The sequence below is a fragment of the Rhinoderma darwinii genome, chromosome 2 (assembly GCF_050947455.1).
Source record: "Rhinoderma darwinii isolate aRhiDar2 chromosome 2, aRhiDar2.hap1, whole genome shotgun sequence".
Classification (NCBI taxonomy): Eukaryota; Metazoa; Chordata; class Amphibia; order Anura; family Rhinodermatidae; genus Rhinoderma; species Rhinoderma darwinii.
In genome coordinates this window covers 70913531-70928988 of record NC_134688.1, presented here as the reverse complement: position 1 = coordinate 70928988, position 15458 = coordinate 70913531, and the positions used below count along the sequence as shown (strand labels likewise).

The 15458-nt window shown below is 43.4% G+C and overlaps 1 protein-coding gene across 1 annotated transcript in view; it reads left to right on the top strand.

The window, feature by feature from the left end:
- The first annotated feature begins 6256 nt into the window (after window positions 1-6256).
- POSTN (periostin) overlaps window positions 6257-15458 on the top strand; it is a 90526-nt gene continuing 81324 nt past the window's right edge. Inside the window, exon 1 of the mRNA XM_075851739.1 lies at window positions 6257-6400. The gene's annotated coding sequence lies outside the window, so the exon portion shown is untranslated. The remainder of the gene's footprint in view (window positions 6401-15458) is intronic.

Genomic DNA, 15458 nt, shown 5'->3' with positions numbered 1-15458 from the left:
TTGGAAAAGTGAGGTGCCGCAGACATCTGAGTGGCAAATTCTGCAGAAATATGGGTCATGGCCGGCAGAAGTCGTCATGAAGTCTGGACCGGATGGAGAAGAGAAGAGGAGAAAAATTACTAGAATCTGAGAAGTTGTCACCTGTGAGTCACTAGATTTATAGAGAATCTGTCACCTCTTCTGACATGTTTATTATAGGAAATCGTTGTATTTCACAAAAAGTCTTTGTGCAGTCCAGGACTGATAGACAAATTGGTGTTACCATTCCACTTGTCAGGAGGATGTATGCCTGCACAGTGTGATACTGTCAGCAATGGTCAGAGACTGTCAGTATGTAGGGAGACAGCCCTGTGACAAGTGGAATCGTAACACCCATTTGGTAATGCATGCACAAAAAGGTAGTATTAACAATAGTTATGGCACGGCAGGGCAGCTGTGAGGAAGGGGGGCCCAAGTTTGGGTAACAGCCCATGGCCTATGGTCTACTTAATGCACTACTGACAGTACCACAGATCTCAGCTTCCAAGAGTCCGGTTAGTATGGTGTGAATGAGTTGGAGATTTCGTTTATATTTGAGTTACATCTAAGACTATAATGTTTTCATGAAATTAGCAGAATGCAGTGTCAGACTGAAATTTTTACAGCCCACCAGGGGAAATGATTCTGAGGGTCCACCTTACACTTGTGTGAAACATGTGCATATCCACTTTTAATTGCATCGTAATCTTTGTTATCATTATTGCCCACACAGGACATATTATCAATAAGGTATAAGACTAGGATCTTTCATCGCAGTTTAAATGCTTTTTTTTGCAGCGAATCGTGACAAAACCGCTGTTTTCCCCACGATTTTCGTAAAAACTGTTCATGTCCTGAAGGCCAAAATTGGCCTGATCCTAAAAGCATTAGGGTACGGCCACATGGAGCAGCCCTGACACGGTCGCAACACGGCCAACAACCGCACTGGCAATGTGTAGGAGCAGCTGACATGCACATGCGCACTGACACTCCATTCATTCTCTATGGGAGCGCCGGAGATAGCCGAGTGCAGTGTTCGGCTTTTTCCGGTGCTGCCATAGAGAATGAATAGGAGGTAAGTTGTAATTTGCAAAATCGTGCGGCCATAAAGGGAGTATTAAGTCATGGCCGCACGATTTTGCAGATAAAGGGACGGTTTAACCGCGTTGACATGCGGCCACTAACAGGCTGTTTGACAGCCGCACCGAACATGGTGCCAGCGCGGTTGTTAGCTGCGTTGCGACTGTGTCAGGGCCGCTCCATGTGGCCTTACCCTTAAAGAGCACCTGTCAGCTCCCCAGACAAGTCTGTTTACAATTCAGGAGAATCTTTTATTAGAGTTCTGCACTGTGCCAGTCCTCTGTTATTCCTCATGTAAATGTATGAATAACTTGACCACTGGGTATCATCATTCCTTATTTCAATGGTAAAAGGAACCCATTCTGATGACACTATTCCAATCTTTACAAAATAAGTATTTTATGTAACAATTACAGTTTGATTAAATAAATCCTTTACAAGCGCTAAACCAGAGCCTGACTGGCTATATATGAAGGAATGGAAACACAGTGTCATCTACTGGCAATTTGAATTAACTACACAGCATTAAATATTCCCTTATTAACATCAATTTTGCTGCATTTATATGAATCTGTAAAACAAATAACACGACCAAATAAACAACATTATGTAAAATTCAAGATATATAGACATAGTGCACAAAAAGCATTTATAATTAAATCACACAAGTAGAAAATAGTGGAAATGTTCTTTCCTCTTGTTTTCTTTGCCTTTTTACTACAGAAACTGTAATGTCGGGGTAGGGAAACAGACAGGTGAGCCCTAATCTACCCGCCACCCAGTCCCTGCCTACTTGCACGGCCCATCCTAGGCGACGGCGTACAACTGGGTGACGGTCCCTACGCTCAATAAGTGCACGACAGACAAACAGACAAGGGTACACAGAAGCTAAGGGAAATGGGGCAGTTGCCCACGGCAACACCGTGAGCAACAAGAGTAGTGAACGAGCCGGGTCAAACCAGGAGTGTACGAGGTACCAAACGCAGAGCAGGAGAGTAGTCAGTAAAGCCAGGGTCAAATTGAAGCAGAGGTCAATAGTACAAGCAGGAACAGCAGAGCCAGGAAACCAGACAGAATCAGAGGCAAAGGAAAAGCAGGAAATGAAGGTATAAATAGACTGAGGGCGGGAGCTAGCTCCGTCTGGCCAGGCTGTGATAGGTTCTCCCACTCCTCAGCCTACCAGTCTGAGTGGTAGCAGATCGAGTCACTCTATCAGACCTAGAAGCAGATGCAGACTGATTAATCACGGGCGTCGACACAGAAGCTGTGTCTGGTAAATCCTTTACAGAAACATTTTCAATGTATAAAATTGACTGAAGCATTAAAATGTCAATTTTTTTTAAGTGATTGTGAGTAATGATATTGTTCTGTCTACTATGGTCTCGGTTTACATCTATAAGAGGAACAATCTAGTTCAACACTTAAAGGGAGATTATTACAATATGGATAATACATAAAATAGCCTATTGAGGACAAGACACAACCGTTTAGAATGCAGTTTAAAATAAGTTATTAAATAACCAAACTAAAATATACAAGCATGTATACATGAGATAAAACAGAACATGCAACCTTCACAACAGGACAGAGAAAAAAAAAAGCTCAAGTTACGGCGAAACGCGTGCCGTGGGACTGTTCTCATTCGTTCCAGCCTGGTTGCATTACGTATGGATTTCATTTCATCAGGATTTATCAACTACAGTATGCATTTTGTCATATTAGGCACTTTTGGTTGTTAATTATATCAGCTATTTAGTGTCTCCACTGTGAGAGCTCTGTACCCTGATGTACTATGTTGGGACATTCTATGATTTGATACTTTGATACTTTGATCGATACTTACTGGCATTCCCACGTAGGACCTTGCAGGCTTTACTCTTGATACACTAACTGCATTTTTACTTTCTCTGTCCCATTGTGAAGGTTGCATATTCTGTTTTATCTCATGTATACATTAGTTTGGTTATTCAATAAAAAAACTTGTTTTAAAATGCATGCTAAAAGGTCGTGTTTTGTCCTCAATAGGCTATTTATATTCGTGTTACACGTACCACTATATAAAGAGTTACTTTATTTAGTTTTCCTATAATACATATAAACATGAAGTAACCATTTGTGAAAAGACACAATTTTCCAGGAGACAGATAAATAGATTTTGTTTCTTTTAATATAAAGAGGTGAATACATATGTATCTAATATAATAGAATGCTTCACTTATACTGTTTATTCAATTGTTTGCATTGTCTCCTTTTCTGTGATTCTGTTTAGTATGCTGCTAAAAATGTGCAAAGAAATTGTGTACCCAATAGCCAATCAACTTGAAGGGGTTAATTCTAAGCACTCCCTTTTCCTTGTTTTCCCCAATATCTGATCCATAAAAGCAGACTCTATACAACAGAGAGTAGCTATGATTAAGAACTGAAAAGTTAGAAACGCGTAGGCGTTCTTTCCCGGGATTTTTTAATTTCTTGTTTTAATTTTGACTTAAATAAACAGTTTTGTATTTTTTCACAACATATCGTGTGCTTGACCTCTAACATTTTTCCTCTATCTCGAATTCTCAGTTGCCTCTGAGCTTGTGGGTCTAACATCTATCATGTCTACTATATACTGTACACATAAAAGAGGAGAATCCTGCTCTCCTATCTCTTATCTATCACATATATATATAGAAGTTGAAACAGCGTGGAGGAGATTATACAGCAGTAATGAACAGTGTAGCTGAGAATCCAGCACTGGGGTGACATAGAAATCGTACCAGCACATCTGTGTCTTTCTCACTCTGCTTCTGCTTGCTCCCCCTGCTCACCTTTCTCCTCTCCATAGACTTGTATGCAGGGTCTATTGCTAACTCACTCACTGTCTGCTACCTCTTTCTTCTCCCTCCTCCCCCTCTCTACAGACTTGTATGGACAGGCAGTGAAGTGACACACCCCCACCTTCTGCAGTCCAACAATTCTGCTCTGTTACAGGGACAGAATTTGCTTGACAAACGGGGGTTGACAGCAGATCACAGGTGGGCAGACACCCAGTGGCAGTAACTTCACACAGAAGTTGCTTAGATAAAACAACTACATTTTAACAGTAAGTAAATTACAAAGTTAGGCTAGATTCACATGAGCGTTTATGTTTTGCGTCTGCAAAAAAACAGACACGATTTTCATGTGTTGCAGTTCCGTGTGCCATCATTGTTTGTTCCGTGTGGCATCAGTTGTTGATGTCATTGTTGGTGCACATTTATTTATTTTTTCTCTGCATTTTAAGGAATGGTGAGTGAATCACGGACAGCAAATGGATGTGCATCCGTGTACTGTCAGTTATTTTCACGCACCCATTGACTTCAATGGGTGCATGATCCGTAAAATCGCACAAGAATAGGACATGCAGTGAGTTTCACGCCACGGAAACACGCTATGTGAAAAACACTGCATGTCTGAATGGCCCCATTGAATTGCATAGGTCCGTGTGACGGCTGTTGTTTTAACGGCTGTCACATGGACGTATTCAACTTTCGTGTGAATAAGGCCTTACAAAATCTATAGCAGGTATATTATAGGATTAGAATAAAATGTTTGAAACATTAGTGTCCATTTAAGCAGCTTTCCAAATAGACTTTATAAAAATTTCTACCATTTTGCTGCTGTAAAGTCTATGTAACTCCTGTATATAGCTGGTGTACAGCAAATTCTGACATAAATCCGACAGTGAACTGCTCCTGTCCGGGGTGACTTTTCTGCTCTCATGTACATGGCAGATCAGAGATCACACGGGCTATCAGTATCAGAGTGTAGATAGGAAGGAAAGCATAGAGGGAGGGGGAATAACAGACTTTGCAGAGGAAGGGAGGGGGGATTCACACGCTCCTCAGCATCAGTGTCAATGTATTCACAGTCAGGGCCAAATAAGGGTGTTCAGGATATGGAATAGTTAATTTATTGGGGACCCCCAACTAACTCGGGGGCCCTCCACTAACTACAGACACGGATAAAGGCAACACTTACACGTTTTAAGCCATATGATTGACAATATGTAGGTTAAAACGCAATAGCCACTCTTTTAGCTCACACCTCTATTTTACTGCAACACTTTGCTTCTTCCTTAAGCACACTGTCCCTGTTACCAGGCAGGGACATATTTACCTCTAATACTATATAGAAATATTAATCCCATACAATATCAACATATTAGCAACACACATAATAATGCCTTTTAATGTGCATATAATACTACCTATACCGAGTCACACAAATATTCTGCAGTTAGGGGCCAATTACTATGCAATGCCTAATAACAGTGTGATACAGCATCTATGTAATACCGTCTGACAACATCTAGTGCTGCTGTACAAGTAACAATAGTACTGAAATAATACCTCCATATAGAGTCCAAATAATATCACCATACCATGCCTAAATAATACCCCCATACAGTGCTCTTAACAGAACATGAAATTTGCTCACAGGACAATACGACACCATACTCTCATGGTTTCTTAGGACACATCCTCCAATGCAGCATAACAATCTACAATTGTAGTTCTGCACCTGACATATTTTTTATTATTGATTTAAAAAATGTTTATATATACATAAAAATATTAAATGCCATTCCACCCCTCTGATCCATGGGCGAAACCAGGATTGAAACCTGGGGGGGTGGAAAAATAGCGGAACGTTCAGAGCGCCACAGCAAATTTAGCTCTGTTTGCTCACCCTCCTCGACATATGCTTAAATATGCGAACCACACCAACAACACAGGAAAAATAAAAGTGGAACATGGAAACACCTAATCATATGGTCATTTGCTTTTTCAGTCAGAAAACTGGTGTACACTACCACTATGCAAGCACCAATAGTACACAGTAGCGTAGCTATAGGGGTCGCAGCGGTCGCAACTGCGACCGGGCCCCGTACTTAGGGGGGCCCGCAGGCCCCCCTCACCACACTAGCGCTGCAATGATTTCTCTGCATTGCTGGTCCCTGCTGGGGTACAAAAGAGACCCGGTGGCAGCTCGACTGTCAGAGAGTCATAGCGTGGAGGGGGAACAAGAGGGTGTTGTAAGATGGGTGGATTCATCTATCAATAATTTTCCGAGACCCAGCTCCGCCCACTGTGCTGTCCACCCAATCAGCTCACTTCTTACTGTTTGCCTCTTCCTTGTGACCTGTGCAAGGGAAAGGAATGGCTACAGTAAGAAGATCGTGTGCTGCTGCTCCTCCCCGGCAGTACGAGCCGCAGTGTCCACTGTTACAGAGCTCAGGAATCCTGACTACTGATGCTCTCTGACCCCTACACCAGATGTAAGTAGCAACTATTAACCCCTTCACTGTGTGTCATGCTGAGCTCTCACACCTCAGGGCTGACCATCTATCTATCTGTCTGTCTATTCTATCTCCTGTCTCTATCTATCTATCTATCTATCTATCTATCTATCTATCTATCTATCTATCTATCTATCTATCTGTCTGTCTGTCTGTCTGTCTGTCTGTCTGTCTGTCTGTCTGTCTGTCTCTGTCTGTCTGTCTGTCTGTCTATCTATCTATCTATCTATCTATCTATCTATCTATCTATCTATCTATCTATCTATCTATCTATCTATCTATCTATCTATCCATCTAATCTATCTATCTATCTCTCATATCCATCCATCTTTATCTACTTATCTCCATTTATCAATATCTATCTATTTATATCATATCTATTTTCTATCTATCTAGAAATATATATATATATATATATATATATATATATATATATATATATATATATATATATATATATATACATATATAAAAATAAACACACACATACATACACTGGCGTAGCTATAGGGGTCGCAGCGGTCGCAATTGCGGTTGGGCACCGAAGCCAGGGGGGCCCACAGCCCCCCGCACCACATCAATAAAAAGTTACTATAGTAACTCGGGCCGCGGGCCCCTGTTACTATAGTAACAGACTGTACTTACCTTCCTGGTTCCGGATCCCAGCGGAGGTCCTGACGTCAAGCGCTGTGCGCAGCGCATGACGTCACAGCGCTATGCGCCGCGCACAACATCGAGAGGACAGGACTTCCGGCGCGGCTGAAGAGGAAGATAAGATTAGTTGCCCTGACTGGCGGGGTCCGACTCCTGGGACCCGCCAATCAGCTGTTGTGAAGGGGCCGCAGCACTCGTACGAGAGCTGCTCCCCTTCATTCCTGTCACTTCATTCCGGTCACACTGTGAATCCGTGTCGGCGATTCACAGTGTGAGCGAGTAGTGAAAAGAAGGGGAAGCAGCTCTTGTACGAGTGCTGCGGCCCCTTCACAACAGCTGATTGGCGGGTCCCGGGAGACGGACCCCGGACACATCATCTATTGATGGCCTATCCTGAGGATAGGCAATCAATGTTTAGGGACTGCACAACCCCTTTAAGCCTACGATGTTGCAGGCTTAGGGGGCTCATGAGACAGGATCACAGATTGTGTGATCCTGTCTGCTGGGCCCTGTATCTAAGACAATCACATGGTAGGCTTAGATACATGGCCCATGTGTGATCCTGTCTGCGGGACCCTGTATCTAAGCCTACCACACTGTAGGCTTAGATACAGGGCCCCGGCACACAGTAATCTTATACTGTATAACATTACTGTCTGCTGGACCCTGTATCTAAGTCTACCTTGTGGTAGGCTCAGATACAGGGTCCCACAGACAGTATCACACATGGGCCCTGTATCTAAGCCTAACACGTGTTACTAATCGTTTTTTTTGTGTGTTTTCTTACAGGTTCGGTCGTTGGACTACGTCGGATTCCAGGACTACTTCGATGACGGCTTTTTTTTTTATTATCAATAAAATGGTTAACGAGGGTTGTGTGTTATTTTTTTATTTCAATAAAATATTTTTTCTATGTCTTTGTGTTTTTTTTTAAACTATATTACTACCGCCTTAGTAATGGCCGCCGGCTGATTGACAGCGTCCATTGCTAAGGCGGGGCTTAGTGTTAGCCGATGCAGAGGCTAACACTAACCCCCTTTATTACCCCGGTACCCACCGCCACAAGGGGTGCTGGGAAGAGCCGGGTACAATCCAGTACCTGACCATCTGTAGTGATGGTCGGCCACTGGGGTGGCCGCAGGCTGGTATTATCAGGAGGGGAAAGGCCAAAAACAGTGGCCCTTCCTACCCTGGTGATGCTAGGCTGCTGCTGCTTTATTGTATCTGGCTGGTTATGAAAAATGGGGGGGACCCCATGTCATTTAAAAAAAAAAAAAAAAATAAATAATTGGAAAGAACGATGTGGGGTCCCCCCCCCAATTTTCATAACCAGGCAGATACAACACAGCAGCAGGCAGCATTACCAGGGTGGGAAGGGCCACTGTTTTTGACCTTCCCCAGCCTAATACTACCAGCCTGCGGCCTGCCCGTCACTACAGATGGTCGGGTACTGGTTCGTACCCGGCTCTTCCCAGTACTCCTTGTGGCGGTGGGTACCGGGGTAATAATGGGGGTTAGTGTAGCCTATGCACCGGCTAACATTAAGCCTCGCCTTAGTAATGGAGGTTGCCAATCATCCAGCGGCCATTACTAAGTCGGTGATAATAAAGTTTAAAAAGATACAAGCACATAGAAAAAATATTTTATTGAAATAAAAAAACACAACCCTCATTAACTATTTTATTGAGAATAAAAAAAACGCCGTCATTGAAGTCCTCGAATCCGAAGTCCAACAACCGAACCTGTAAAAAAACCACAAACACACAAAAATAACCAGTAACACATAAAGAAGCAAAATTATTATTCTTACCTATCCTGGGTCCAGCGCTGGAGCCGCAATGTCAGCGAGCTGGGCCCTGTATCTAATCCAATCATGTTTGATACTGTCTGCTAGGCCCTGTATCTAATCATATCTTGTGTGATACTGTCTGCTGGGCCCTATATCTAATCCGATCATGTGTGATACTGTCTGCTGTGCCACTGTATCTAATCCTATCATGTGTGATACTGTCTGCTGAGCCACTGTATCTAATCCTATCATGTGTGATACTGCCTTCTGAGCCACTGTATCTAATCCTATCTTGTGTGATACTGTCTGCTGAGCCATTGTATCTAATCCTATCATGTGTGATACTGTCTGCTGTGCCACTGTATCTAATCCTATCATGTGTGATACTGTCTGCTGAGCCACTATATCTAATCCTATCATGTGTGATACTGCCTTCTGAGCCACTGTATCTAATCCTATCATGTGTGATACTGTCTGCTGAGCCACTGTATCTAATCCTATCCATAGTTTATAGGGTCGTAGTGCTATAGATATGCTATGCTGTCTCCTATACACACACTTTTTTTTGGGCGGACACATATGTATTGGGGCTATTTCCCCTGACATTTTAAGCCCTGAGGGTATGTTCACACGGCAGCGTCCGTTACGGCTGCAATTACGGTGCTGTTTTCAGGAGAAAACAGCACCGTAATTTCAGCCGTAATGGCATGTGCAGGCGTCTTTCGCTGCGTCCATTACGGACGTAATTGGAGCTGTTTTTCTATGGAGTCCATGGAAAACGGCTCCATTTACGTCTGAAGAAGTGACAGGCACTTCTTTGACGCGGGCGTCTTCTTTACGCGCCGCCTTTTGACAGCGGCGCGTAAAAACAAATGACAGTCGGCACAAAACATCGTAAGACCCATTCAAGTGAATAGGCAGATGTTTGCCAACGCTTTTGAGCCACATTTTCGGACGTAATTCAATGCTAAAACGCCCGAATTACGTCTGTAAATAGGGTGTGTGAACCCAGCCTTAGTGACGCCCCTGGCTGCTAGTGCTGCATTGTTGGGTCACTTAGGAGACCCAGCGATGCAGCTGAAAGCTGCGGACCATCGGCCATGAGGAGTTTGCGGGGGGGGGGGGGGCCCAGTAAGAATTTTTGCATCGGGGCCCATGAGCCTTTAGCTACGCCCCTGATAGTACAGCTATACAGTGATCATGTGGTGGTCACGTACCTGTTCTACACAGCGCTTTGCAGAGTATTATATCTTTGCAGACCATACAGTGAACATATAGTGGTCAGACACCAATTCTACACTGGCGGTCTGCAACATATTATCACGCCACAGATCATACATGAGAATACAATGTTGTTCAGACGCAGTTACAGGCAGAATACATAAAAATTAAACAGGACCTATCACTCTTGACATGTCTGTTTTAGCAAATACTTGGATTCAACATGAAATAACAATTCTGGAGCATCTTTTCCCAGAACATTGCTCTGTTATTCCCCCTGGAAATGTATGAGTACATTGATAACTGGGTATTACCATTCCCCTTTTTAAAGGGCTTTCGAGTGACAGCTGCAGACTACAAGATTGCATGTAACTCAATGTATTGCTTTGTACTGCAGCTGTAGCTTAATTAGTAGTGATACAAAAAGTCTCCATGTGCACGTCTCATTCATACATTTCCAGAAGGAATAACAGAGGGATGTCACAATAGAAAGTAGATACTCCATTATTGTTATCCAATGTGGAATACAAATATTTACTATAACAGACGTCAGGAGAGGTGACAGCTCCTCTATAAATCCAGTGATTTACAGGTGACATTTGCTCTAATTGTAGATGTTCTCTGTCCTTTTCTTCCCCATCCAGCCCAGATTGGCATAACAATTTCTTCTGAAGACTGTAGGGCTTCCTGACAAAACATATTTTTATATATGTATATATATATATATATATATATATATATATATATATATATATATATACAGTGAAGGAAATAAGTATTTGATCCCTTGCTGATTTTGTAAGTTTGCCCACTGTCAAAGACATGAACAGTCTAGAATTTTTAGGCTAGGTTAATTTTACCAGTGAGAGATAGATTATATAAAAAAAAAAAAAAATCACATAGTCAAAATTATATATATTTATTTGCATTGTGCACAGAGAAATAAGTATTTGATCCCTTTGGCAAACAAGACTTAATACTTGGTGGCAAAACCCTTGTTGGCAAGCACAGCAGTCAGACGTTTTTGATAGATGATGATGAGGTTTGCACACATGTTAGATGGAATTTTGGCCCACTCCTCTTTGCAGATCATCTGTAAATCATTAAGATTTCGAGGCTGTCGCTTGGCAACTCGGATCTTCAGCTCCCTCCATAAGTTTTCGATGGGATTAAGGTCTGGAGACTGGCTAGGCCACTCCATGACCTTAAAGGGAATGTGTTGCCAGAAAAACATGTTTTTTTTTTAAAAATTAAACATTTAGTGTGTGGGTGATTAAACATTGTTCAAATTTTTTTTATTTTTTTCGCGAGTCAGGAAATATTATAAATTTTTTCAAATTTATAATACTACCCATTTTTGGTCACTAGATGGAGCTAGTTCCCAAAATTGCAGCATTGCAACATTGGGTTAAAAGCCCTCGCTCTAGTGAGCTCTCAGCATCCCCCCCTCCTTTATCCTGGCTAGTGCCGGGATAAACGAGGGGTTTGAAAGGTTTAACCTCCTACACTGTGTGTCGCCATTTTTTGAGGTAACCCATAGTGTAGTAGGTTTACATACAGTAGTAAACACACACAAACACTAACATACATTGAAATCTCTTACCTGCTCCTGCCGCCGCGGCTCCCTCCGGCCCGTCCGCTCCCTTTGCTGCCGCTGTTCCATGTGCACAAGTCCGGAAGCCGCGACCGGAAGTAGTAATATTACTGTCCGGCCGCGACTTCCGGTCCACAGGAAAATGGCGCCGGACGGCGCCAATTTCGAATAGGACTGTGTGGGAGCGGCGCATGCGCAGTTCCCACACAGACGCCGTACACGGCAGTCAATGGGACGGGAGCCGTTCGCAGTCCCTATGGGACTGTGGCTGCCGTATTCCATGTCTGTGTGTGTCGTTAATCGACACACACAGAAATGGAACAAAAAATGGCAGCCCCCATAGGGAAGAAAAAGTGTAAAAATAAGAAACAGTAAAACACAAACACACAAATGAAAATAAACGTTTTTATTAAAGCACTAACATCTTTAACATATAAAAAAATTATTTGTGATGACACTGTTCCTTTGTGCTTCTTTTTGAGCCACTCCTTTGTTGCCTTGGCTGTATGTTTCGAGTCATTGTCGTGCTGGAAGACCCAGCCACGAGCCATTTTTCATGTCCTGGTGGAGGGAAGGAGGTTGTCACTCAGGATTTGACGGTACATAGCTCTATCCATTCTCTCATTGATGCGGTGAAGTAGTCCTGTGCCCTTTGCAGAGAAACACACCCAAAACATAATGTTTCCACCTCCATGCTTGACAGTGGGGACGGTGTTCTTTGGGTCATAGGCAGCATTTCTCTTCCTCCAAACACGGCGAGTTGAGTCAATGCCAAAGAGCTCAATTTTTGTCTCATCTGACCACAGCACCTTCTCCCAATCACTCTCAGAATCATCCAGATGTTCATTTGCAAACTTCAGACAGGCCTGTACATGTGCCTTCTTGAGCAGGAGGAACTTGCGGGCACTGCAGGATTTTAATCCATTACGGCGTAATGTGTTACCAATGGTTTTCTTGGTGACTGTGGTCCCAGCTGCTCTGAGATCATTAACAAGTTCCACCCGTGTAGTTTTCGGCTGAGCTATCACCTTCCTCAGGATCAAGGATACCCCACGAGGTGAGATTTTGCATGGAGCCCCAGATCGATGTCGATTGACAGTCATTTTGTATGTCTTCCATTTTCTTACTATTGCACCAACAGTTGTCTCCTTCTCACCCAGCGTCTTACTTATGGTTTTGTAGCCCATTCCAGCCTTGTGCAGGTCTATGATCTTGTCCCTGACGTCCTTATAAAGCTCTTTGGTCTTGCCCATGTTGTAGAGGTTAGAGTCAGACTGATTAATTGAGTCTGTGGACAAGAGTCTTTTATACAGGTGACCATTTAAGACAGCTGTCTTTAATGCAGGCACCAAGTTGATTTGGAGCGTGTAACTGGTCTGGAGGAGGCTGAACTCTTAATGGTTGGTAGGGGATCAAATACTTATTTCTCTGTGCACAATGCAAATAAATATATATAATTTTGACAATGTGATTTTCTTTTTTTTTTTAAATATAATCTATCTCTCACTGGTAAAATTAACCTAGCCTAAAAATTCTAGACTGTTCATGTCTTTGACAGTGGGAAAACTTACAAAATCAGCAAGGGATCAAATACTTATTTCCTTCACAATATATATATATATATATATATATATATATATATATATATATATATATTTATTTATTTATTTTAAGAACATTATATAATAGCCATACCAGCAGTGTACTCACTCTCGAACACCACAGCTTCCCTTTACCCTCCGCCTGATGCAAAAAAAAAAATAAACAGATGGGGCACTTTAATAACTGGCGCGGTGCGGCCTTTGCTCTGCTTGATAACGGCCCTGGCTGCTGTTGCCATGGCGGTACTGCCTCCATGCTACAATAGAGACGAGGCCTGCCTTTTGGCGTATTGTATTCCCACAGCGGCCAAGCAACGTCAAGCGATGTCATGTCACAATAGTCACGTGACGTTGGTGAGGTCAGTAATTACTTGTGAGGGAGCTGGGGCACAACGCAAGTTTCCAGCCTGCAATGTTGCCCTATCTGTATCTGTTTATGCATAGATACATAACCAACCACTTTATGTATCTTTACATACATCTGTGTATACACGCTGGGGAAGTTGTATGTCGATAGAAAGGGGCCAGGCAGCGGGGCCCTTACTGAGCCGGTGGGAAAGTATGGCCTGGAGTTGGAGCTCCAATGATAATCTGGCCCTGTGCACAATAGAGAGGAGCAGAGGGGTAACTTGATTAATTTATTAAATCTGTAACAGCCCCACTCCGCTTAAAATGTGCCATTTATACTGCTGATGTACTTTTATGTGGTCCCCTCAGACAACAGGGCCCGCTTGCGATTGCTACCTCTGCACCCCCCATGGATATGCCCCTTTAGAGGAGATTAGATAGAGGCAGTATTAGAAGTAGAAAGCAGTACATGGACGAAGCTGTGCTGATACATGAGAGTTATAGTCAGTGGCGGATCCTCATATGGGTGGTTCGGGCGGCCGCCCGGGGCCCAAGGCTCCCAGGGGGCCCATGGCCGCCCAAACCGCACACAAGTTAAAAAAAACTATCCAGGGCTGCTGCCGGCCGCATTCTAGCGGTCATCGGTCCCACGTGCTGATGAAGAGGAGGAGGGGGGATGTGCAGGGGGAGTCAATTGCGGCCAGGGAACAGGGGCACAGCACATCAGCTGTAGAGAGCAGACTGTCAGAGATTGTGATGGGCAGGTGCTGGAGTCTCCCTGACAGTCTGCTCTTCTGTGCAGCTGTACACTGTCCCTCCTGTCTAAACCTCCAGCAGCTGCCTGATAACGGCAAAACTGCAACTAGAAGGTGAAGGACCTGTGGTAACGTCACAGTCACATGATTAAGGTCCTGAAGGCTGCCAGAGACAAGCACCGCAAGAGGAAGAGTTTCTGGTAAGTGTGTGTGTGTGTGTGTGTGTGTGTGTAGGGAACATAATGTAAGTCTATATAGTGTGAGCTGTGTATATATTGTGTACTGTGTATATAGTGTGTGCTGTGTATATAGTGTGTGCTGTACATATAGTGTGTGCTGTGTATATAGTGTGTGCTGTGTGTATAGTCTATATAGTGTGTGCTGTGTCTATAGAGTTTATAGTGTCTATAATGTAAGTCTATATAGTGTGTGCGTGTAGTGTGTGTGGTTGGAATATATAGTGTGTGGTGTTAGTGTGAATTGTATATAGGCTGTTTAGTTTAACATTTCACAACCCTCCCCCTCTTGCAGTATAATCTCCCCCATAGAGCCCTCAGTAGTTATTATATTGCAAGGGGGGGTCAGAACGTCTGATTGACTGCTGAGGGTTCTATAGGGGGATAACTCCTTCCCCCCCAGAGCCATATGTGTCAGACGCTTAGACCCCACCCATAGAGCACTCAGCAGTCAGTCAGATGCACTGGAGAGGGGTGTCTGACTGCTTAAAGGGTAACCAACTAAACTTTTTTTTTTTAAATTACATGTCTTAGTGACATGTCAAATGTTCTAATCGGTGGGGGTCTGGGCACTGAGACCCCACCAATCGCTAAAACAAAGTGGCAGAAGCGCTCAGGTGAGTGCTGTTCCTCTTTGTTTCTGATTGTCTTTCCTCTGATAGCCGAGCAAGCGGTGTATGGGCACAACAGAAAGTCTATGAGTCCGTACACCTCGCCGAGGAAAGACAATCAGCAATTAAGTGGAACAACGCTCACCCGAGCACTCCTGCTGCTTTGTTTTAGTGATCGGTGGTGGTCTCAATGCTGGGACCCCCATCAATCTAAACTTCTGACATATC